A 26,138-nucleotide genomic window follows, 5' to 3' on the forward strand; every position below is an offset into this window, starting at 1 on the left:
ACACGACTGGCATTTTTAATGGGCCTGTAAGATCTGGGGTCATAACGCCAAGGCTCGAGAAAAATATAAAGGGTCACCTAATGACTATATATATATATATATATATATATATATATATATATATATATATAATGTAGTATTGATTTAGCCACTTGGCTATAATTATGCTCTTGATTTAGGCTTTATAAGAAAAGCTTATTTATTAGCAAAATTGTTTTGTACATTATTAATATATATTTATATATTTAATATATATTTAACTGTGACAAAAAATATTTTTTTTTTTACAAAGTTATTTATATATTTATGAATCTAACATATACTTTCACAATAGTAGTATTTTGTTTAGCTCTTTTTCAACAGAACGCGACGTAACCAGAACATCCAATGTGTCACTATAAAACAGTCATGTGTTTCACCGGAGGGTCATGTGATCAAGGCTGTGTGTACACAGTCGAAACGCGTCATGCTGACTTTGGAGTAATAAAAGCACGGAGAAACTTTATGGCACATCTTGTGGTCTGTACCTGTTGGTGTTGTGCAATCGACACAGGACTATTGGAAATATATATTATCTACTGGTGGTCGCCAGTAGATAGTTATAGTTAGGACCGAATTCCCATAGGAAATCTGAAAATTCTATTTTGAATAACTTTGGCGCCGGTTGACGAATCCTCGCGAAAGTTTCATAACTAATGGGGCGCTCCACTCAGCTCCTACCCTGAAAGTCTCGGGGTGATTCGTCAAGCGGGGGCTGAGAATAAAGGGGGGTCCCAAAACGCGTTTTCCCATAGGACCTTTAGTCGAAGGTACAGCCCGAACGGCTGAACAGAATTACTTGAAATTTGGCAAAGAGGTAGTCCTCAGGTCAGGCATGTGCCTTTTGCATATATGGTGTCAATCTGTTCAGTAGTTCCTGAGAAAATTGCAGTTAAAAGTACATAAATATCTATAAGCGCGCACCGTGCGCGCACCATAACGTGCGCAAGCGTAATTCTGATTGGTGGTTACATGTCAGTCAACATTCGAATCGGACAAAATCAGGAAGTGTCGTCCGCCATTTTGTGTGTGACTGAAAAAGAAAGGCGGAGAACTTAAATCAAGTTTAAGTGTTTGGATGTTGGTTGGCTCTGAAAAGAGCCGTTGTGTTAATTGAGGAACAGAGGAACAAAAAAAAGAAAAATGAGAAAAATTATGGGGTGGAGCATGTGTGCTGCTGTATCTTGTTCTCTATTAGGTTAATGCTGCTCTCACCATAACAGAGAACAGCATTTCACACATTGCACCGTATATGCACCTTCTCGAACAGAGGGTGCATATTCAGAGGGCGAGAAGCAGGTGAAGCTGCGGCCGCAGATGATGTGCTCGGCTGAGCTGCTGGAGGGTTGTCTCTTGCAGCTCGAGTAGACCCCCGAGCATAAGCCACAGGATGCACTTTTTGGAAGTGCCTTAACATGGAGTAAATACTAAAGGAGTATTTTTTTTTAGGGTCTCCTCTCGAGACCACTCCACAAACAGTGCAGGTGACTTTAGGAGCATTCACCTTCTTCTGGCCCTCTGGATAAGTAAAAAAAATTCCAAATAAACGAGTCTTTTTGTTTCCTCTGCGTTGGTGGCACAAAGGTCTCCTCCTCACTCCCAGAAGATGAGTGCTGCTCTGCCATTTTCAAGTACTGGGGTACTGGAAAAGCTGTTCAGCTCCTTCTCCCAGGAAATAAGAAGAAATAGCGAGGGAATGAGTGTGGTGTTTGAAGATTCTGAAACAGAAACTACTAGTAACCAATGAAAAGTGTTGTTTCGTAATCACATGCCTTGCCGTGCGTGCACCGTGCACGTACGGAGCACGCGTGCATGCGCGTACGGACACGCGCGCACGGAGGACGCACACATGCGCGCACGGAGCATGCATGCGCGCACGGCGCACGTACGCATGCGCACACGGAGCACGCAGGAATGCGCTCACCATGCGCGCAAGGTGCGCACACCGTCAAAAACCCTAAAAACATTTTCAAAAAATTAAACTGTTTATAAGTTTATAGATAGTTTAAATTTTTTTTTTTTTTAATTTTAAGTTTATAGAAGATATTAACTATGCTGTTCAACTTTATCCAAATTCATTAAAAAAAAGAGCTGAGCCATTCCATATTACAGGATACAGTCAATCTATAACTATATACATAGGTAGCTTATTGTAAAATAAATATATAAAAAATATCATAATACATTCATAAATTAGCATTTAAAAAACCTTTGAAATTCACTGAAAAAACCATAGGTTTCACACACGTTATAGTTAGGAATTAGCATTTAATAAACCTTGCAAATTCACTGAAAAAAACCATAGGTTTCACACACGTTATAGTTAGGAATTAGCATTTAAAAAACCTTGCAAATTCACTGAAAAAAACCATAGGTTTCACACATGTTATAGTTAGCTGGACATTTCACTCGTACAAAACCATTGAAATTCCCCCGTTATAGTTAGTTCAGCTAACTATAACTCGCGCGCCCGCAATCCACTGCTGATGACGTCACATATTACATCACTCATGACATGGTCAGTGACATCACTGATGACATCACTATATATATATGTGTCTATATAGGTGTATAAATGCACAGAGTGACTGTAAGTATGAGTGACTGTACAGGTGAGTGAGTGGAGATGTATGTAGACCTAAAAGTCAATGAGTGGGTGAGTAGTTATTGGTATTGGAGTATCTATGGTTGTCAAAATGGCCGTCTGAAATTTTGAGTCGGTGTATCAAAGGTTATATTAGGGTGTGCGAAGATGCACTAATTTATCACATGGATGACGTCATCAGTGATGTCATCAGTGATGTCACTGACCATGTCATGAGTGATGTAATATGTGACGTCATCAGCAGTGGATTGCGGGCGCGCGAGTTATAGTTAGCTGAACTAACTATAACGGGGGAATTTCAATGGTTTTGTACGAGTGAAATGTCCAGCTAACTATAACATGTGTGAAACCTATGGTTTTTTTCAGTGAATATATATATATATATATATATATATATATATATATATATATATATATATATATATATATATATATATATATATATATATATATATATATATATATATATATATTTCAAAGGTCAACTTCCACCAGACTCTTTGGTTGTGGCAATAGCATGTAAAAGGCCTATTCACAAACTTCTGGCGAGGCACCTCCTCCAGAAAAGGAGAGAAAAAAGGTTGACGCAGCGGAATAAAGAGTGGCCACCCAATCCACCAATCATTGGCGGATTGCAAATTCCATATCTGTCAAGGCCTGGATTCCCAGGTCTGTGAGATGCACAGCCTAAGTCCTATAAAGCTTCGTGTGTACTACAACTTGTATGATAATAAAAAAGATTTGATGTGCAAACATTTAACACAAGTGAATGCTTTTCAAAGAATAATATATTGCTTCTTTAAATACAATACACGTGATGCATCCTGCGGATGCCTATCTGTAACTCTCGCAGTAAGGTCAATCCGTAGTCAAATTATACAATCAAAAGCAACATATAAAGCATAACAGTCAATTTATGACATTAATTTCATGTGTAACTTAAAAAATCTAGATAATGCAACTCCCAATTTTTCCGTGTGGAACTACAATAGAGGATAACAAGCAAAAAATGCATATGTATTACGCTGATGGTGTCAAGAATATAAAATAAATGAACTGTTGATAGGATTTGCACTTGTCACTGATTTAGTAAACGAGTGTGGGAGAGGGACAGCAATCACCAAAGGTGCAACGCATGTGGTAAATAAGCCTTAACCGAGAGGTGAACTGCCCAGAGTCAAGATGAAACTATACGCCTGGGAAAAACAGTGCGCCTGTGTGCAGTTAAAACATGCTACTGTGAGACAATCGGGTGATTAGGTGTGTGGGATATACGCCCTGAGAGCCAATTATAAGTGGCTGAGTGGGACAAGATTGATAGACACGTGGAGGGTACTAGGAAAATTAAAGTTACAGAGTGAGTGAGTAAAGGCTCACCTATATTTAGGTCATGGTGATGTAAAGTCACGAATGACAAGAGGTCCTAAACAATGTAGCGGCACTCCACGAGACCATTAACGGTGAACAGGGGTCCTATAAATCAAGTGTAATCAAATTTGTCACTAGTCCGAATGAACGGAGCATGCGATATAGACTAGAAAAGGGAAGGTTGTGTCTTGCCTAGTTTAAACGAGAATACACTCGTGGCTGAAAAACAGGAAAATAATTGTGTTGTAAAACCTTATCAGGGAGTGTGGCAAATATGACTCGGAGATTACCGAGTGGAGCAACATCTAATGCGTAAAGGTTCTTACCGCGTGTCACTCAAGCGAGGCTTCTGCGGCGTGGTACAATTGAAGAGGACCAGATAGGACTTATGGCTAAAAGGCGAGGAAACAAATGGTTGTCAAAACCTCAAGTGGGGAGCACGGTAAAACGTAACTCGGAAACTTCTGAGTAGTTAAAAATTCTTACAGCGTATAACCAGAGCCGCGCCACTGAGACGCCAGACTGTTCAGCAAGGTTTCATGGAGCCGATGACGTGATGACGTCTATGCGTTGCATTTAATCAATCACTTTAATTAATCAATCACTTGGTGTTCCTGTGTAAGCTGATTTACTAAGCTTTATTGGTCACCGTAATGAAACAAGAAACAATAGGGTGGTCCTGTGTAGCGAGCAACAAGAGAACTACCTGCATAAACGGTAACGAGGATTGCAAATTCCATCAGCCTTCTCTTTAGATATGATAGAGCAATCTGGGATTCGGGAGGAGATACTCCAATACCTCCCAGATCAACATAAAAACAGACATATCAAATTGCTTCAGAGGGTAAATTAATATCTAATACTGCAATTTGCTGTGAACGCTGCTGATACTGCAGCTGGAGGGATAAATTCTAACGTACTATTATGCAAGCATGCTTGGCTTCAGATCTCGGGGTTTAAATTCGAAATCCAACAAAAAAAGCTACTGGCCCTCCCATTTGATGGGGAACCTCTTTTTGGCTCTCAAGTAGATATCCTCCTTCAGAGAATTAAATATAATGAAACAGCTAAGGCAATGGGAGCGCTGCAGACGCTGTCTCATCATGATTCCTTTCGCCGCTCCTCTTACTGTGGAGGTTTCAAGGCCACCTCCCCTGAAACCTCCACCTCATTTCAGCGTACTCCGACCCAAACCTCATCCCCTAGGGTTACTACCGATACTCATACAGGTATAACAACTCCAAAGGTAACGGCATGGGCGGATTTACAAAACTATCCACCACAACCACAAAGGCCTGACTCCCCAGTCATTCCCCTGATCACGCAACACCTGTCGGGGGTCGACTCCAAGGTTTTCTTCCCACCTGGTGGAATATCACCTCTGATCAGTGGTTGTTGGATATTATCCAACATAGTTATTGTCTTGTGTTCACTTCCACACCTCCCAACATTCCACTCCGCAAAAACTCACTTTCCCCACAACATCAGCAGCTGTTCAGGGAAGAAGTATAATCACTCCTAAAAAAAAAGAGCTATAGAATCTGTTCCATTCTACCACCATGGCACAGGTATCTATTCACTATATTTCCTTATTCCCAAAAAGGACGGCTCCCTCAGCCCAATCTTGAACCTTAGACCACCAAACAAATACATTTTCTCAGAGCTCTTTCACATGGTCACTCTTCAAGATATCATTCCACTGTTACAACAAGGCGACTTCATAGCCACAATTGACCACAAGGACGCCTACTTTCATATTCCTATTTGTTGGACAGGCCACACGAAGGGCTTGCTCCCTCCCCGCACGACAGGGCCCAAGCTCCGGCCCGCCAGGCGTAACCCACGAAAAGCACCTGCACCCCGTCTCCCGACGGATCTTCTGCCCTCGGACCTCCACACATCACGGGCCCCAGCCCCACCGGCTTCTCCGGCCGGGTCAAGCCGCCATCTTGGGCCCTGCACCACGAGGCCGCGTGGCCTCGCCCCGACCCTAACCCCGGGCCTTGCCGGCCCCGACATCCCGGCACCACCATCCACCCAGGAGGTGAGCGGACCACTTGGCAGGTCAATGGGAGAACGAAGCGTCAAGAGCTCTTCCCCCGCCAGGTACCGATCGCCCCCAGCTCCCCCAGGCGCTGGCTCCACCCCCTGCTGGGTGTCTGGACACCTTCATCCCGGGCCCTCCGACCTCCAAGTGCTAGGGTCCGGACATCAAAGGGCGCCTGCCCTATAACTGGGGCAGCTCCGGAGCAGGAAGGCAGTTGTATCCTGGAGTCGAGAGACACCGAGAGAACTCAGCCTTGACGGACTACTGGCGCTGCCGTAGCCCTATCTTGCGAACCATCGTCCTGCCTGCTGGCGCTGCCGCGGCCTTCTGCAACATCCATCCTCGTCGGGACCTGCTGGCGCTGCCGCGGCCCGTTGTAACAACCATCCTCACCGGGACCTGCTGGCGCTGCCGCGGCCTTCTGCAACATCCATCCTCGTCGGGACCTGCTGGCGCTGCCGCGGCCCGTTGTAACAACCATCCTCACCGGGACCTGCTGGCGCTGCCGCGGACCGTACATCGACCATCTTTCCGGGACCTGCTGGCGCTGCCGCGGACCGTGTACCGACCATCTCGACCGGGACCTGCTGGCGCTGCCGCGGCCCGTACCAGCTAAACCACCAAGCTCGAGGATTGTGAGCTAATCATCATCTCATCCGAACTACCTGACTGGTAACCAGACTGTCCCGCTACCCCCTTCCCTACCTTGAGAGACTTGAATCGAGGGGACCCCTGAGTCCAGACCTCCTTGTACCATTCAATCGTACCTTAAGAAGTGCTTATAAAGAACGCTAAATCTTATCCTTGTGTGGTATCTGTCTGTGGGGGGGGAAAGCTACTTGTCTGTACGATCGCTGGAGACGGCTCTCCCCGGAGACCTCTCCCCCTGACCCCGGCCGACCCTCCCGGTCCGTCTAACCTTTCTAACATTGGTGGCCAGCGGCGCGATCCGAATCAACGCGTAATCGTACAGAGAGTAGCTCACCCCACGACAAAACCACGATGTCAGCCAAAGATAGCGGTTCCACTGAGAAATTCCAAATGGATAAGTTAGAAGAATACAGCCACCGCGAACTGAAACAATTCTGCATGGAACTTGGCATTGCTACCACCGGCCTGAGTACCAAAGATGATCTAAAGCACGCCCTTGAGTCGTGGACAGAAACTGGGATCGCCGGACCCTCCGACCGAAACAGTGTCACACCAGAGGGGAACGCCACGGCTCCCGAGGAGCGGGGAACGGGCCTCTCGCAGGAGGAGATCCAAGAAAGAGAAAGAACCAGATTGCACGAGTTGGAAATGGCACGACTCAAGATGGATGGGGAACTCAAGTTAGCCGAACAGAAACTCAACCTAGAGCATATGCGGCTCCGAGAAGAACGAGAAGAAAAGCAGAGACAGAGAGAGCTGGAGGAAAAGAGAATAACACTCGAACACGAGCGCCAACTGGCGGAAATAGAACTTCGGAAACAGAGTAAAGAACTGGGGGTGCCTGAGCGACCGCACACCCCGGGGCCAACCGAGAAAAAAGTCCACATCCCCAAGGATGTTGTCCGAGAGTATGTCCGAGAAGACGACATACAACAGTGGTTTAAAGCCTACGAGATCGCCATTACCTCCCACCGGATCGACCGGAGTGATTGGGGAGCCGGACTATGGGGGAGGTTCGTCAACGAAGGTCGCGATGCCCTGCTGCAGCTCCCAGATCACCAAATGTCGTCCTACGACCACATGAAGGCTGCCCTCCTCACCCGCTACGGCCTCACACCCGAGATGTACCGCCAGAGGTTCAGAGATTGCACCCGGATCCCAGGTACAACTTGGGTAGAGTACGTGAACTATTTCAGCCGTGCCTTCGAGGGTTGGATCAAGGGGAGCCATGTCACCACCTACGAACAACTCTTTAACCTTATGGTATGGGAGCACCTGTCGAACAACTGTTTCGTCGAGCTCAGGCAGCACCTCCTCGACAGTAAGCTGACTGACCCCCGGCAGCTCGCCGCCAAAGCTGACCGGTGGGAAAGCACCCGAGTGGGCCGGAGAGGGCCACACGAGCAGAACCGAAGCAACCAAGGCCAGCACCGTCCTCGGGGAGGAGGAGGAGGCCAGGGGCGAGGGAGAGACGCCTTGCCGGCAACACCCGTGGCCAGCACCCCGCCTCCGGCCGGCCGGGGCAACCCCCGTTGCGGCCTGGGTTCCGAGCCAACGTCACGTGCCACCGATGCCAGCGAGTCGGCCACTACGCCAATGACCCGAGCTGCCCGCAGAACCAAACACCCAAGCCCCGCCAGGTAGCTGCCGCCGCCCTGGGGGAAGAGCGATTATCGGAGGAACCAGAAGAGTATGAGCCGGCCCAGCAAGAGTGGGAACCGGCCGCCATGGTCCTGGCGTGCTTAGGGGGAAGAGACATGGTCCCGCGGGCTCCCCTACCCGCTAACACCAGGAAATACGGTCAGTGGGTGACCATCAATGGACAGCGAGCCGAGGCCTTGCGTGACACAGGCGCCAGTGTGACGGCCATCCGCTGTCACCTGGTGAAGCCCGAGCAGATCCTGCCGAACATTCTCTGCCCCGTCCGCTCGGCAGACAACTCTGAAAGTATGTGTCGAATGGCCTGCGTCCCATTCGAATGGGGAGGGGTCTCCGGCCTGTTGAAGGTGACGGTCCGGGACGATGCCCCCGTGGACTGCCTCCTGGGGAATGACCTCGAGAGTTCCCCGTGGGCCACCGTTGAGAGAAGAGAGCACCTGGGGATGCTGGGCCTCCCGGACTGGGCCTGCATAACCACCCGGTCCATGGCCGCCCGTGCCGTCCCCCGATCAGAAGATCCGGAATGGCCAGCACCTCCGCCCCCTGTCGCCCCAGTAGAAGGCAACGACGAGGCCAGCCCCCCAGACCCGACGACCGAAGGGGACGCACAACCCCAGGACCTTCCCGGCCTGGCTCAGTGGCGTCAAGAAGGGGGGCCCACCCAAGAACAGTTCCGCCGGGAACAAAAGACCTGTCCCTCCCTCGAGGGACTCCGCCAACAAGCCAGCGCCCAGAACGCAGGGGACTCCACCGGAACTCACTGGGTCTACTGGGATAACGACCTGCTATACAGCGAACAAAGAATCGCCGAGCTGGGGGCCGGTCGAGTACTGGTGGTACCTCTCCGCTTCAGAGACTTCCTGCTCAACCTGGCCCACGATGTCCCCCTGGCTGGACACCTGGGCCAGGACAAAACGTACAACCGCCTAGTGACCCCCTTTTTCTGGCCGAAAATGAGGAACGACGTCCTGAACCACTGCCGATCTTGCCCCACATGCCAAGCCAGCGGGAAGAGTGGTCGGAAGCTGAAAGCCCCTCTGCAACCCTTCCCTGTGGTCACCACCCCGTTCGAGTCCCCCACCGAACCATGTGCCTTGCAAGATAAGTGGACGGGGCCCTTCAAGGTGGTCGAGCGCAAAAGCCCCGTCACTTACCTCATCGACATGGGGACCTCCCGGAACCCCCTTCGGGTCCTCCACACCAACAGACTCAAACCACACTTTGTGCGCTCAGAACTCAGCCTCCTGATGGCTACAGACAGTGGGGCAGAGGAAGACTCCGAACCCCTCCCGGATCTTCTGAAGACTCAGGAGAATGACGGCTCCGTGGACGGGGTCCGTCTCTCTGACGCCCTCACTTCAGAGCAACGTCAGGGCTGCCGGAACCTCCTGCTGCAGTTTGCTACCCTGTTCTCCCTCACCCCCGGGGTCACCCCTTGGTGTTTGCACGACGTGGACACCGGGGACAGTCCCCCTGTCCGACACCGGGCCTACCGCGTACCAGATCGGGTACGGGCCTGCATACAGGAGGAAGTGGCCAAGATGCTCACAATCGGGGTCATCGAGCCCTCGGACAGTCCCTGGGCCAGCCCGGTTGTATTGGTTCCCAAAGCCGCTGCCCCCGGCACCACACCTGATCTGAGATTCTGCGTCGACTACCGGGGTTTGAACGCTGTCACCCGGACCGACGCTCATCCGATTCCCCGAGCAGACGAGCTGATCGACCGGCTGGGGGCCGCCCGCTACCTTAGTATCTTCGACCTAACAGCGGGCTACTGGCAGATCGGCCTCACCCCCAGGGCTCAGGAACGGTCAGCCTTCTCTACCCCCGATGGCCACTACCAATTCAAGGTCATGCCCTTCGGCATGAAGAATGCCCCCGCCACGTTTCAACGCCTTGTGAACCAGGTCCTGGCGGGGCTCGAAGAGTTCAGCGCTGCCTACCTGGACGATATCGCTGTATACAGCCGCCACTGGTCCGACCACCTCCTTCACCTCCAAGAGGTCCTACAGGCCCTCCAGCGGGCCGGCCTCACAATTAAGGCCGGCAAGTGCCAAATTGGCCAAGAGTCCGTGACCTACCTGGGGCACCAAGTGGGAAGCGGGCTGGTGGCCCCGCTGCAACTTAAGATTGCTGCCATCCAGTCCTGGCAGCCCCCCATCACCCAGACCGAGGTCCGAGCCTTCTTGGGGCTCACCGGCTACTACCGGCGGTTCGTGAAGGACTACGGCAGCATCGTGGGGCCCCTCACGGGTCTCACGTCCAAGAACCAACCGAAGCGGATCAACTGGACCCCCGATTGTCAAGCGGCCTTCGAGAAGTTGAAGGCCGCCCTGTGCACCGCCCCTGTGCTCCAGGCCCCCGATTACAGTCGGGAATTCGTGGTACAGACCGACGCCTCCGACCACGGCACCGGAGCCGTTCTGTCTCAGTTAAACCCCGAAGGTCATGACCAGCCGGTGGCCTTCATCAGTCGGCGTCTCCTGGCCCGAGAACAGCGCTGGAGCACCATCGAGAGGGAGGCCTTCGCAGTGGTGTGGGCCCTAAAAAAACTCCGGCCCTATCTCTTCGGTACCCACTTCCGGGTACAAACCGACCATCGACCCCTGCAGTGGCTGATGCAGATGCGGGGGGAGAACCCAAAACTATTGCGCTGGTCCATTTCCCTGCAGGGAATGGACTTCACCGTGGAGCACCGACCAGGCCAAGACCACGCCAACGCAGATGGCCTGTCACGCTTTTTCCGCCTCGACGAAGAGAGTCCCCAAGGAGATGGGTGACTCTCCCCGCCTTCAGCTGGGGGGGACGCATGTTGGACAGGCCACACGAAGGGCTTGCTCCCTCCCCGCACGACAGGGCCCAAGCTCCGGCCCGCCAGGCATAACCCACGAAAAGCACCTGCACCCCGTCTCCCGACGGATCTTCTGCCCTCGGACCTCCACACATCACGGGCCCCAGCCCCACCGGCTTCCCCGGCCGGGTCAAGCCGCCATCTTGGGCCCTGCACCACGAGGCCGCGTGGCCTCGCCCCGACCCTAACCCCTGGCCTGGCCGGCCCCGACATCCCGGCACCACCATCCACCCAGGAGGTGAGCGGACCACTTGGCAGGTCAATGGGAGAACGAAGCGTCAAGAGCTCTTCCCCCGCCAGGTGCCGATCGCCCCCAGCTCCCCCAGGCGCTGGCTCCACCCCCTGCTGGGTGTCTGGACATCTTCATCCCGGGCCCTCCGACCTCCAAGTGCGAGGGTCCGGACATCAAAGGGCGCCTGCCCTATAACTGGGGCAGCTCCGGAGCAGGAAGGCAGTTGTATCCTGGAGTCGAGAGACACCGAGAGAACTCAGCCTTGACGGACTACTGGCGCTGCCGTAGCCCTATCTTGCGAACCATCGTCCTGCCTGCTGGCGCTGCCGCGGCCTTCTGCAACATCCATCCTCGTCGGGACCTGCTGGCGCTGCCGCGGCCCGTTGTAACAACCATCCTCACCGGGACCTGCTGGCGCTGCCGCGGCCTTCTGCAACATCCATCCTCGTCGGGACCTGCTGGCGCTGCCGCGGCCCGTTGTAACAACCATCCTCACCGGGACCTGCTGGCGCTGCCGCGGACCGTACATCGACCATCTTTCCGGGACCTGCTGGCGCTGCCGCGGACCGTGTACCGACCATCTCGACCGGGACCTGCTGGCGCTGCCGCGGCCCGTACCAGCTAAACCACCAAGCTCGAGGATTGTGAGCTAATCATCATCTCATCCGAACTACCTGACTGGTAACCAGACTGTCCCGCTACCCCCTTCCCTACCTTGAGAGACTTGAATCGAGGGGACCCCTGAGTCCAGACCTCCTTGTACCATTCAATCGTACCTTAAGAAGTGCTTATAAAGAACGCTAAATCTTATCCTTGTGTGGTATCTGTCTGTGGGGGGGGAAAGCTACTTGTCTGTACGATCGCTGGAGACGGCTCTCCCCGGAGACCTCTCCCCCTGACCCCGGCCGACCCTCCCGGTCCGTCTAACCTTTCTAACACTATTTACCCGACACATCGCCAAAATCCACGGTTTCTAATAAACGGTCAACATTTTCAGTTCAAAGTGCTCCCCTTCGGGGTCACTACCGTACCCTGGATCTTTATCAAATGTCTTGTGGTAGTAACTGCTCACCTGTGCAGGCAAAGCATAAATGTCTTTCTATATCTGGACGACTGGCTCATCAAAAATGCTTCCAACACGCCCAGGCCACCATAAACCTACTTCACCAACTAGGCTTAGCAATCAACGCCTTAAAGTCCCAGCTCCAACCCCTTCAAATGCAACCTTACCAATGGGCGATTCTGAATTCACAAGCAGGTATTGCCTACCCAAATACTGCCAGGATGCAAGCATTCCACACACTCATTCCCCAATTCCAACCAGGTCTACAGGTAACAGTGAGAACAGTCATACATCTGCTCAGCATGATGGCTTCATGTATAGCCATAGTACCTCATGCCATACTGAACATGAGTCCGTAGCAGAAGTGCTTATTGCACCAGTGCACTCAAGCGGAGGGTCAATTAGAAGATCTAGTGTTGGTCGGCTGTCAAGCTTGCCACACTCTGTAATGGTGCAACACCAACAACCTGTTAAAAGGACGGTCTTTCCTAGACTCCGTTTCGCAGAGGACAGGAGCTACTAATGCCCCCTTACAGGATGGGGCGCACATTCCCAACATCTAACTTTCCAAGGCCTCTGCACATCCAGTCAGAGAGATCTCCACATAAATCACCTGGTGTTACGAGCTGTTCACCTAGCAATAAAAGCCTTCCTTCCTCACCATTAAAGGGCATGGTAACAACATGACAGCCATGTATTATCTCTAAAAGCAAGGGGGCACCAAGTCCTACAGTCTTCCCATATTTAGCCCAGACCATTTGGAAGTGGACTCTCCCATACAACATTCACCTGTTAGCGGAGTATCTCCCGGCCGTGTATAATGACTTTGCAGCTCTCCTCAGCAGGAGGCACCAACACGTCCACAAGTGGGAACTCCACTTCTAGCCTTGGGGAAACCACAAGTAGATCTCTTTGCCACAGTAGAAAATGCCAAATGCCCAAGCTTTGCTTCCAGGTTCCTACACCTACAATCCAAGGGCAACGCACTATGGATAAGTTGGTCCGGGATATATGCTTATGCTTCCACCTCTCTTACGGCTTTCATTTCTGGTTTGCAAGCTTCGGCAGACATCTCTCACCCTCACCCTGGTACCTCCCAGGTGAGCACAGCAACCATTGTTCACCACACTTCTTCAGCTGTCAGTAGTTCCCCGCAAAGCACTGCCGAACAGGCAGGATCTTCTCACACATAACGATGGAGAAATCAGACTCAACCTTGCAATCTGATTCTGAAGTCTTAATATTCGGCTACCTCAATCTCCCACAACAATGTATGGATATTCTTAAAGAAGCACGCAGGCCTACTACTCAAGCCTATTATGCTGCCAAATGGAAAAGATTTGTTCACTATTTTCATTCCAAACACATCTATCCCTTGGCAGCTAAATTACAGGACATTCTTTGCTACTTATTTCCCTTACATACCTCTGGATTAGCTTTTACAGCTATAAGGCTACACCTATCAGCGGTGGCTGCATAGCTGCAAAGTAGACAACACACTTCCCTAGGCAAGATTCCAGTTGTTAAATCCTTCCTGGAAGGTTTTAAGAGTCATTCCTCCTAGAGTGCCACCAGCTCCCACATGGAAATCAATATTGTAGTAACAAGATTAATGGGCCCTCCATTTGAACCTCTACATTCCTGCTCCCACCAGGTTTTTTTCTGGAAGGTAACATTCCTAGTTGCTATCACTTCACTCAGATGTGCCAGTAAGCTTCAGGCATTAACTTTAGAAGTACCCTTCTTCCAAATACATAGGGATAGGGTTGTACTTTGCACCAACCCCAAATTTCTTCTTAAGGTGGTCTCACAATTTCATCTTAGTCTATTCAACTACCTGTTTTTTTCCCAAGGCGCTCGATACGTTAAACATAAAAAGAGCTCCCATGTACTACACTGACAAGACTAAATCATTTCGAAAAACACAACTATTTGTTGCTTTCTGAAAACCTCACAAAGGAAGGGACATTTCTAAATGGGGCATTGCAAGAGGTATTGTTAAATGCATCCAAACATGCTATGCTAAAGCTAAAAGAACTTTACCAATTCCTCCTAGAGCTCACTCCACTTGTAAAAAAGGAGCTTCAATGGCCTTCCTGGGAAATATACCCACAGCTAACATATGTAAAGCTGCTATATGGTCTACCCCCACATACATTTAGAAAACATTACTGTGTAGATGTACTGGCCAGTCAATAAGTCAATGTGGGCCAAGCAGTCCTACGGACATTATTTCAAATAACTGTAATTCCCACAAGCTAACCATCTTTTAAGGAGGAAAACTGCTTTACAGTCTATGCTAAGCATGTGAATCTGCAGTCACCAGGGGTGTGGAATTTAATAAAATATATACTTGTCTATTGGGCAGGTTGCTTCATGAATCTACGTGTCCTGTAACAAAATCCACTTGTCCCTGTGGTGCCATGTAGTGCAGCGACAAATTATGGCAGCAATCTCATTATATAAGAGCTCTGATATAGCCTCTCTGACTATGCCAGGGCTCATACCATAGTAGTGTTTGAATACAATCCTCTTATGTTGCTACGTTTCTGCAGATCTACATTGTGGGGCTGAAGGTAGTGGTAAGCAATAGTTCCAGGGTTAGAATGCCATTTTGAGTCTGTGCAAACCTCCTAACTCACATGTTTTAAGGGTTTTCAACAACTCTTCTCTAATCTTTTCCCATACTGAGAAATGTTGGAAATTTACTCCTGACAATGGCAGATGTAAACCATCTTCCAGAGTTGGGAAAAAAGAGGTTGGATGGAAAGTGAACTTGCAAAACACTCAGATTTTCGCATGAGCAAATCTACACATGCATATTTGCTCATGTTAAAATGCAGTTTACCAATATTTTCTAGGAGTGCTATTCCTTGTCCTACTTCTGTAAATTGTTGGGAATTTGGGAAAGCCGTATAGCTGCACTTAATGCAAGGACATATACCATGGGTGCGCTTTTGAGACTTTCTTTAATTATTGGGCCCCTAATTTGGTCTGGCGTGGACCTTTTGTGTTTATTAAAATTCTCTCTCTCTCTCTCTCTGTATCAGCTGGCTTCATTGTTAGTGACAGCATCCTGCTTTTTCACTAGGAGTATATTGGCACACAAAGTCGTTTTGTTCAGTGCCAGTTACTACTGGGACAGTGTGTGCTTTTTGAGACCAAAAATATTTGTTGCTTTTGCCAATGTTTGTTATAATAGTGAGGGCCCAGCAGCTCCCACACCAATATGATTTTACAAAATCATGCCAAAATAAAAGTCACACATTGACAAAGCTAAAAAGCTGACCACCAATTTCAGACCTACTGGCTTTGCTAATGCTTGTTTATTTTTGTTTCCCATACTCTTATTGAAACTGGTTACACTGATTTTCCATTATGAATATTTTTGGGAAATACTAGCATGCATCAACACATGTTACTAAATGATGCTGCAAAGAAATGGTACCTGTACGTTTTCAGTAGTTTAGCAAAATGTTGTTTTTCCTGCTTTCATTTTTAATGAACATTTTATTTTGAAAGCAAAGAATCATCAATCTTGCTTTTAAGCTTCTGCAAATACTTGCATTAATTCAGAGAGCATTCTGGAACCATTATACATAACCTCGTATTGCTAAACTTTGAAAACGTATGTACACATTTTTATACTGGAACCACTGTCAGTAGTGCAGTCAGAGCTTACAACATTTACTTGGAGTGCTCACCCTAATAATAAAGGCTTTCAATTAATGAACCATTAAAAACAAGTTAGTTACCTGTACACTGTGGTTCTCCAGTGTTGATAACTTTCATAGATTCACATGCTTGAATCTTCCACGTCGTTATGGTAGGAGTCGCACGGTATTAGAAATATAGCAGTATAAAAGAAAATTTTATGAAAACCAATACAAAGGTAATCTATTTTGGTAACCTATCATCATCATTATATGGTCCAAAAGTCAGCCAATGAGACATCAGCCCTGAGATCACAATCCCCTGCAGAGCCACCATACTTCAGATTTCCAGCACCAGTGTGAGCCAAGGGTAGTTATAGTGAGGTAAAAGTGGTCTACCATAAAAAACGGGGAGGTGGGCGGGCCGCGTGTGAATCTATGAAAGATATCAATACAGGAGAACCACAGTGTACCACAGTGTACAGGTAAGTACGGGCCCGGCAAAGAAGCCTACCAAGCCTTCAGGCGACTCGGGCTCGAGTCAGCCTGCCTCCAGTGCCGAAACGCAATCTTCGGCACCGAAAAAGAAACCGCTCTCCTCCTCCGTGTCGACTGCTGCTTCCACCTCAAAGCCTTCGACACCGAAAACAACGAGCACCGACTTGCCGGCACCGAAAAAACACTCGGAGCCGACCAAGAAGCCACTCTCCAAGAGTTCGGAGTCATACTCTTCGGACCCGAAAAATCATCGGGACCGAAAAAACATACAGAGACTGCAAAACAACACGGGTCCAAACCCAAAGACACTCCGGAGCCGGTGCCGAAAAAGCCGTCGGAACCGAAACACTCGGTGCCGAAAAACCAACCTTCATCAGAAGAGCTTTTTCGACCAGACCCTGCACAAAAAACTCTGGTTAAAGACCCTAAAACTGGTCAACTGACACTAAGTTCCAGGAAAAGACCTGCTCCACCACCTAAGAAGAGGGACATTGCTACATCCCCTCTTATAGTCCTTTCTCCACCTCCTCCTCTACCACCTCCTCCACCCCCTCCCCCACCACCTCGCTCTTCTACACCATCTCCTACACCAGTAGACGATGATGACACCTCTGATGACACACGGGGGGATGCGGACGACCAGCCACTAGGGGATCCCAATACACCTGATTCCCCTGACCCCTGGGATGACTATAATACACCTGATGTCCCTACTCTCCCGCAAGATGACATCTACCCCTCTAGGCCTTCCCCACCAGAGGATACCATGGGCTTTAATCAGCTCGTACACCGGGCTGCCCAGTACCACGGGGTCCACCTACACACAGACCCCATGGAGGAGGATTTCTTGTTGGACACTTTCGACAACACCCAAAGGTCCACATCTACTTTACCCATGCTCAAAGGAGTTATTAAGCATGCTCCAGATGTATTTAAAGATCCTGTTAGGGCTCGAGTCATCAATCCTCGCATAGAGAAAAAATACAAAGCTGCCCCTACAGACCCAGCTTACATTAAGGGCCCTGTTCCATTAGACTCCATGGTGGTATCCAATGCCAGAAAGAGGGCTAACTCTCAAACATCAGGTGATGCAGCCCCACCTGACAAAGAGTCTAAACTCTTGGACACCTCCGGCAAGAGAACAGCCTCACAAGCAGCTAACATATGGCGTATCGCCAACACTCAGGCCCTGCTAGCCAGATACGATAGGGCACAGTATGATGAGTTAGAGTCCCTATTGCAACACCTCCCGGACAAATACAAAAACAAAGCCAACGACCTCATACAGGAGGGTAAACTAATTACCAATACCTCGATCCGTTGCGCTCTCGATGTGGCAGATACCGCCTCCAGAGCTGTAAATACAAGTGTCCTTTTGCGTAGGCACACTTGGCTACGCATTTCAGGCTTTAAGCCTGAGGTACAAAGTTCAATCCTAAACCAACCATTCGACCAAAAGCACCTCTTTGGCCCTAATGTAGAAGTGTAGCTCACTGGTTAGAGGAGGCATACCCTGAAGCAGAGATCAGACCCGGGACCTGGGTTCGATTCCCGACGCGGCAGGGTCCAGAGCCCAATCGTCCACGGACTCGATAATTCTCGCTTCGGTGCCCACTCTAAGCACGAGTTCACACTATGCAGCTCTGGGCAACAAGCCTGCTTAATCTCCACAACGGCCCCCCGCGGCGAGATGCCTGGCTTTCACCTTGGGGATGCCCAGTACGGGTTATCTTACAGGGAAAAACCAGGATGGGTTCCCAATGCAAGCGCCAAGATGCCCGTAGGGTGATAGCTGCGCTCTATAAGTACATCAATCAATCAATCAATCAATCCCTGGAGAAAATTAAAAAGGACACGGACACAGCCAAGTCAATGGAAGCCTTGCAATCGCAAGCTCCCAGACGTTCTTTTCGTCGCTCCTCCTATAAAGGCAACTCCAGGGCTACTCATCAGACAACCCCTCCACCTCTTACAAGGCTCCCACCCAGTCCACCTTCACCAGAGGTTACCAGAGAGGAGGTTACAGAGGCAACAATAACAAATGGGCAGAGGCAAGACTAACAACACCCGCTCTGCCTCCACCCCTACCCAATGACTTCCCTCTGCTTCCCCTGGACTATTCCACTCCTGTCGGGGGAAGACTACAACAGTTCCTTCCTGTCTGGACCAACATCACCACAGACAGGTGGGTGAAACAGATAGTTCAATCGGGTTATTGTCTCGAACTTACCTCTATCACCCCAAATAGACCACAAAACAGCATCCAATGTCACAAGAACATCTATCACTGCTAAAGCAGGAGGTAATCTCCCTCCTACAAAAAAATGCAATAGAACTGGTTCCCCTGCGCCAACAAAACACGGGAGTTTACTCCCTATATTTTCTCATACCAAAGAAGGACGGCTCTCTGAGACCTATTTTAGACCTCAGACCCCTAAACCTATACATACACTTAGACCATTTCCACATGGTCACACCTCAGCAGGTCCTTCCCATTCTTTCACAAGGCGACTTCCTTGCTACCATAGATCTCAAGGATGCCTACTTCCATATTCCCTTTCACGCAGCTCACAGGAAGTATCTCAGGTTTGTAGTGGACGGGCAGCACTATCAATTCAAAGTACTCCCGTTCGGAGTCACAACAGCACCAAGGGTATTCACCAAGTGCCTAGCGGTAGTAGCAGCCCACTTAAGAAGACCGCACATTCACGTCTTCCTATATCTCGACGACTGGCTCATAAAAGCCAGCTCATACAACCAGTGTGTACACCACACTCATGCGACTATCCAACTACTCCACGACCTGGGGTTCACAGTAAACCACACCAAGTCTCATCTGCAACCGTCCTACACACAACAATACCTTGGTGCCACCATAGACACCTCAAGAGCGCTAGCCTATCCCACTCCAGCCAGGATAGCAAGCATGCAGGCTCTCCTCCCCAAATTTCAACCTCAACACTCCCTTCCAGCTCGAGTGTTCATGCAACTCATAGGGATGATGGCCTGTTGCATATTTATAGTGCCTCACGCAAGACTCTAGATGCGTCCGCTACAAGAGTGCTTAGCACGCCAATGGAACCAGGCTCAAGGTCAGCTAACAGACCTGGTGTTGGTAGACGGTCGCACTCATCGCTCTCTGCAGTGGTGGAACACCAAAAACCTTTCTAAAGGGCGACCGTTCCTAGAGCCAGTTCCGCAAATTGTCATGACAGCGGACGCATCGCTCTCCGGCTGGGGAGCTCACATATTACATCACAACATGCAGGGCAGATGGACACCTCAACAAAAGTTACTCCACATCAACCACCTGGAGTTACTAGCCATATTCTTCGCCTTAAAAGCATTCCAAAAGCAAATATCAGGCAAAGCTGTCTTAGTCCGCACAGACAACATGACAGCCATGTACTACATACAGAAACAAGGCGGGACACACTCTCTGCAGCACTCTCAGCTAGCACAGAGCATATGGAGATGGGCTATACCTCGGAATATATTTCTCCTAGCCCAACATGTCCCGGGAGTTCAAAACACCATAGCTGATCTGTTAAGTCGTCAAACACAACAGATCCACGAGTGGGAACTTCATCCGCATGTTCTTCAGCCATTCTTTCAAATGTGGGGGCAACCACAGATAGACCTCTTCGCCACGCACGAAAACGCCAAATGCCCAAGTTTCGCCGCCAGATATCCACACCCATTGTCCAAAGGCAATGCGATATGGATGAATTGGTCAGGCAGATTTGTGTACGCTTTTCCGCCTCTCCCACTCATTCCACTGGTGGTGCGCAAACTACAGCAACACTCGCTGACTCATTCTAGTTGCTTCAGCTTGGGCCAGACAACCGTGGTACACCACATTACTGGAACTGTCCGTAGCTCCACACCAAAAATTACACCTCTCACCACGCCTCTTAACCCAGAACCGTGGAGAGATCAGACACCCGGACCCAGCTCAGCTCAACCTTGCGATATGGCTCCTGAGGTCTTAGAGTTTGGTTACTTTGATCTTCCCCCTGACTGTATGAACGTCATTAGGGAAGCTAGACGTCCCACCACTAGAGCCTGCTATGCAGCCAAGTAGAAGAGATTTGTGATATATTGTCATAACAACACCATCAATCCCCTGATGTGTCTATCCAACACATCATAGGGTACCTTCTACACCTCCAAAGGTGCAACTTAGCCTATACGTCTATTAGACTGCACCTTGCTGCCATAGCAGCATACCTACAAAATAGACAACACATCACTTTTCAGGGTACCTGCCATCAAAGCCTTTATGGAAGGCCTTAAAAGGATAATTCTTCCCAGAGTTTCACCCTCACCTGTGTGGAATTTAAACATCATTCTCACAAGACTAATGGGCCCTCCTTTCGAACCTCTACATAAATGAGAGCTACAATTCTTAACATGAAAAGTAGCTTTCCTAGTAACCATTACTTCTCTTAGGAGAGTTAGTGAGCTACAAGCACTAACTATCCAGGAACCTTTTTTGCAAATCCATCATAATAAGGTTGTTCTACAATCTAATCCTAAATTCCTTCCAAAAGTCATTTCTCCCTTCCACCTCAATCAGTCTGTGGAGTTTCCCGTATTTTTCTCGCAACCACAGACAGTCGCAGAAAGAGCTCTTCATACTTTAGATGTTAATAGAGCATTGCTTTATTACATCGAAAGAACACAACCTTTTCGTAAGACCAAACAACTTTTTGTGTCTTTCTCACCACCACACAAAGGCAACACCATATCAAAGTCTGGGATAGCTAGATGGATCTTTAAATGCATACAAATTTGCTACCACAAAGCAAAACATACTTTATCTGTTCCTCCGAAAGCCCACTCTACACGAAAGATAGGGGCTTCTATGGCATTTTTAGAGAACATTCCCTTACATCAGGGGTCTTCAAAGTGTATGGGCGCGACCCCCAGGGGGGCTGTGAAGTGATGGAAAGGGGGTCGCGCATTCCCGGTCACACTTCTGCCCAAGCCCATCGGACAACAAAGGATTCAGCCCCCCTCCTCCCCCGTAGTGTGTCTCAGCTCGAGCTGCTGTGGGCTCTGGGCTGTGTCTGCAGTCTTATCCCCAGCACAGCCCAGCACGCCTGAGTTTTTCACAGGTTGTTAAAGACCATTTGCATGTTTACATACCTTTTGTAAACTGGTTACTGAGGCTGTCCCCGCAGTACTGTGAAGCAGGCAGGCGAGCGCAACGGTCTGGTCGCATTTACACATGGGAGGAAGCAGTGCATTCATCAGATTCCGTATGTGCATTTTAAGATTATTATTATTTTGGTCTGCATTAGGTGCAACTCGCTCCGTTTAGCTGGATGACGTCACATTCAAATCTGCCATAAGTCAAATAGGACTGGAGTAAGGCACGACAGGTAACCACTTACAGAGTGCTTTCTGCGGCGGTGGAGCGGTCACTACTCCATGCTGTGAATATTACACTCTGCGATCTGACGTTTTCAGTTTACTCAGTTAAAGCACGCATCTCCATCATTACAGGGCTCTTGGTAGCTGCGGGAATGATTGTGATTTTTATTGCATATAACAATAAATGTTTTCCCGTACTCACCCGAGGGGCTGACTGAAGCCTTGCTGTCCAAATTCAACACTGCCAGATCAAGGATGACACCAAAAGGGGGACGCGGTTGGGAGTAGAGGTGGCAGTGAAAGATAGGAAAGCTCCGTTTTCACTGTCCACACAGGGCTGTTGCACTTAGTGTGTGTGTGACAAACTGAATGGGCAGGTCGATGCCCACGGCTTGCTAGGTGTATCACTGCAACACCCACTACTGTACGTCTCCTTCATCACGCGAGGGTCCTTGATTTCGAGGGAAACTGGCTCAAAGGAAAACACTTGTAGGCTCTCATCTTTGGAAAGATTTTTTTGTTGTTGCTGTTATGCTATGGCTCATCTGAGCGGTTAGTGGTAAGCAAGCTGATTTTGATTTGGCACCGGCGCCCCAGTGCTCGGCTCAGTGGCATAACAAAACTTGAGGGGGCCCCCCTGCAAAGCACAATGAGGGCCCCCTCCCACCGGACCGGCCCACCACCTACCACTTTGCCCCACCAACAAAAATAAGCAGTCACCTAAAGCCGTATTTTCAGCACTTATCTGTGCATACCTCTAACAGCAAATATAAATAGAATGCACTTTAATTGTCTTCTGGGGCTGCCTGAATGATGAGATCCATGACTGATAATTAAATGGAACAAAGACAGAAAAGTCACATTACAAATGATTACATACTTTTTTATTTATAACCCTATTTAGTACCAAGACGAGGTCTTTCCAGGCTCTTTAAACACATGGCTGGCATTTTTCTTTTGGCAACCCTACTTTATATTCCTTTTCATGAAATGCATTCTCATACTACAGCAGTAAATGTACAATTTATGAAGTAGGACTGTTATGAGGCAACTCACTGGTGCAACTAACGCCGGTGAGAGAGTGTAGTGCTGCCCGTGTGCGCTACAGCGCTGATGGGGCCCCTGAAGGCTGGAAAACGGGGGCTGCTGGGGGCATAGCTGCCAAGGTTTCAGATTGCCATGTGTGACATTTTCATAATTTCAGTGTAATTATGAGTGACATTTCAACGACTATGAGTGACACTTTCTTGCGAGTAAAATTAAGCAATGAAAATGATCAACACATATAAATATCAGAAATAACAGAAAATGAGGTGAATGAGAAGTGCAGATGGGCCTGGGAGGTGACGGGGCCAGAGAGGCCATGAGATAAATGTGAGAAACTGTTAGAGATGAGGGCAGTGAAAAGACAGAATGGCAAGAGGTGATTAAGGGTGAAGTGAGAAGTTGAATGGGGAGAGTTCAGAAGTTGTAAAAAGGGGATAAAGAAAATGGCCTGCAAAGTGAGAGAGGGATCGGTATTGGGAGAGGAGAGGAGAAAGGGATGGAAGGGAGGGGTGAGAGGAAAGCGACATGGGTAAATTGCTTAACTCTACACAAGACCACCAGGGTTTTAATGGACCCCTGCTGCTTCCGGCCAGGGCCAGGTGAGCTTCTAATGTGGCAGCACGTATTCCTGCGTGGAAGGCCAATCACAGAGGTTGACTAGACATCTTTCTGATGTTAATTGCTGTATTTTAGTCATAAACTGGTACTGATGGGGTGAAATCTTTCCTCCGTGTTACTGTGTGCAAAGAAATTTCAAAATAATGAAGCAATTCTATCCCAAAATAACGCGGCATTACATAACATTATCTAAATTTTCTTCCCACACAATTTAGTCAAGCCTGTTGTGTAATTTGGTCCTCACCTGCCTCGTAATTCCAGAAGCCCTGCCTACAGGTTTAGAAATGTTTGTTAGGAGGGGGTCTCGGCACCCAAAAGTTTGAAGACCTCTGCCTTACATGATATCTGCAGGGCAGCTACATGGTCTACACCGCACACATTCACAAAACACTATTGTGTAGATGTGCACACAAAACAACAAGCTAGTGTGGGCCAGACTGTTCTCAAAACACTATTTCAAACTACTGCAGCAGATACTGGTGGTTGCCGCTAAGGATGGGTACTGCTATACAATCTATGCTAAGTGTGTGATCTGCAGCTCATATGCCTCGAACAGCAAATGCTACTTACCAGTATGCATCTGTTCTTGGAATGTAGAGCTGCAGATCCACACACGACCACCCGCCTCCCCAGCTACCTTTATCTGTTCCAGTACCATCTTACTTAGATACAGCATACATGGGCATCTTTCCTGTTTCTTACAAAGCTCCATCATTTCCCTACTGGCGAAAAACAATCTGAGAATGGAGCCGATGCCCATGCGCACTATGATCCAAAGGAGGAGTCACTGATCTCGTGACTTACAAAGACTTTCCAGGACAAAAACAAGTGCAAACATCCGGGCCCAACACCAGATGGCGATCTATGCTAAGTGTGTGGATCAGCAGCTCTACATGCCAAGAACAGATGCATACTGGTAAGTAGTATTTGCCTTCTGGATAATGCCACACCCTTCCTGGGGGTGGCGAAAGCGATTAACAGTTGATTTGATTTTCTAAAAGACTTTGTTCTCTCAATATAAAATCTTAAGCATCTTCTGACATCCAACGTGTGAAGGGATCTTTCTGCCATAGAAGTTGGATTTTTGAAGTATGTAGGTAGGACAATAGGTTTGTTTAGGTGGAATGACGTCGGAACTTTCGGAATTAATTTTGGATTAGTTCTCAGCACTACCTTGTCTTTCTTGAATTGCAAAAAAGGTTCAGATATTGAAAAAGTTTGGATCTCACTCACTCTTCTGGCTGATGTCAGAGCCAGAAGTAGAGCTACTTTCCAAGACACAAACTTCAAATCAGCTTTATGAATAGGTTCGAAAGGTGGCTTCATTATCTGTACAAGGATTGTGTTAAGTTGCCAAGACACTGCTGGACATTTTATTGGAGGGAAAACCCTGAAAAGACCCTTCATAAACTCCTTTATTACTCTGTCAGACCAAAGAGAAGGTTGCCCCGGCCTTCTACGACATCTTGAGATCGCCGCAAGATGCACCTTCAGAGATGAATGGGTTAATCTTGCTTTGGCTAAATACAGTAAATATGGTAGTATTTGATCTGGAGTTGAAAGCAAAGGGTGTAGAGAATGATCCAAACACCACTGGCAAAACCTTTTCCACTTTGCCGCATAAGTCTTATTGGGGAAAAATGCTCTTGAGTGCATCAGAATATCACGACATTCCTGAGGAATATTCAAGGATTGGAATTCGTGGTCATGAGGTTCCAAGCTTATGAAATTAGCGAGCACCACTTGTCCCTTGTTCATCGATATTAGATTGTGCACCGGTAGAAATTGAACACGAGGGGATACCAACATTTGGAGAAGCTCTGTGAACCAGAACTGTCTCGGAAATGCTAGGTGGCACGGTTCCAATTTAATTTCCATCAGCACCTTCGGAATTAGAGGGAATGGGGGAAATGCATAGCAAAGCATTCCAGTCCATCGTAGTTGAAGAGCATTCCCCCATGAGCCTTTTTGAGGTAATCTGCTCGCAAACCCTTTGCATTTCTTGTTGTCTTGAGTGGCAAAAAGATCCAACCCTGGAGTTCCCCATAGGTGGAATATCTGGAGAAGCCGATGTCGAGCTAGCTCCTATTCGTGGCATAGGCTTGCCGACCTGCTTAAGGAATCTGCCCACGTGTTGTGGGTTCCTGGGACATGTTGAACCTGTAGAGTGATATTGTGCTTCAGAAGCCACTGCTAGATTTCCTGAGCTTGTGCTGATAAAGTTTCCGACCTTGATAGCGGTTGTGTTGTCCGTTCTGACAAGGACTGGGGAATCTTGAATTCCGGGAAGAAAAGCCTGAAGACCCTAAAAACACTGCCTTTAGTTCCAACCAATTGATGTGCATCTTCGCTTCTTGCCAGTTCCAAAGACCCTTTATATCCAGGTCCTGCAGATGCGCTCCCCATCCCTGCAAGGATGCATCCGTTG

The 26,138-nt window shown here is 48.7% G+C and overlaps 1 protein-coding gene across 2 annotated transcripts in view; it reads left to right on the forward strand.

Annotated features, from left to right (window-relative positions):
- Positions 1 to 26,138, forward strand: part of MICALL1 (MICAL like 1) — a 330,253-nt gene that overhangs the window by 286,189 nt on the left and 17,926 nt on the right. The gene's annotated exons all lie outside the window — the stretch shown is intronic.

The sequence above is a fragment of the Triturus cristatus genome, chromosome 4_2, assembly GCF_964204655.1.
Source record: "Triturus cristatus chromosome 4_2, aTriCri1.1, whole genome shotgun sequence".
NCBI classification, from domain to species: domain Eukaryota; kingdom Metazoa; phylum Chordata; class Amphibia; order Caudata; family Salamandridae; genus Triturus; species Triturus cristatus.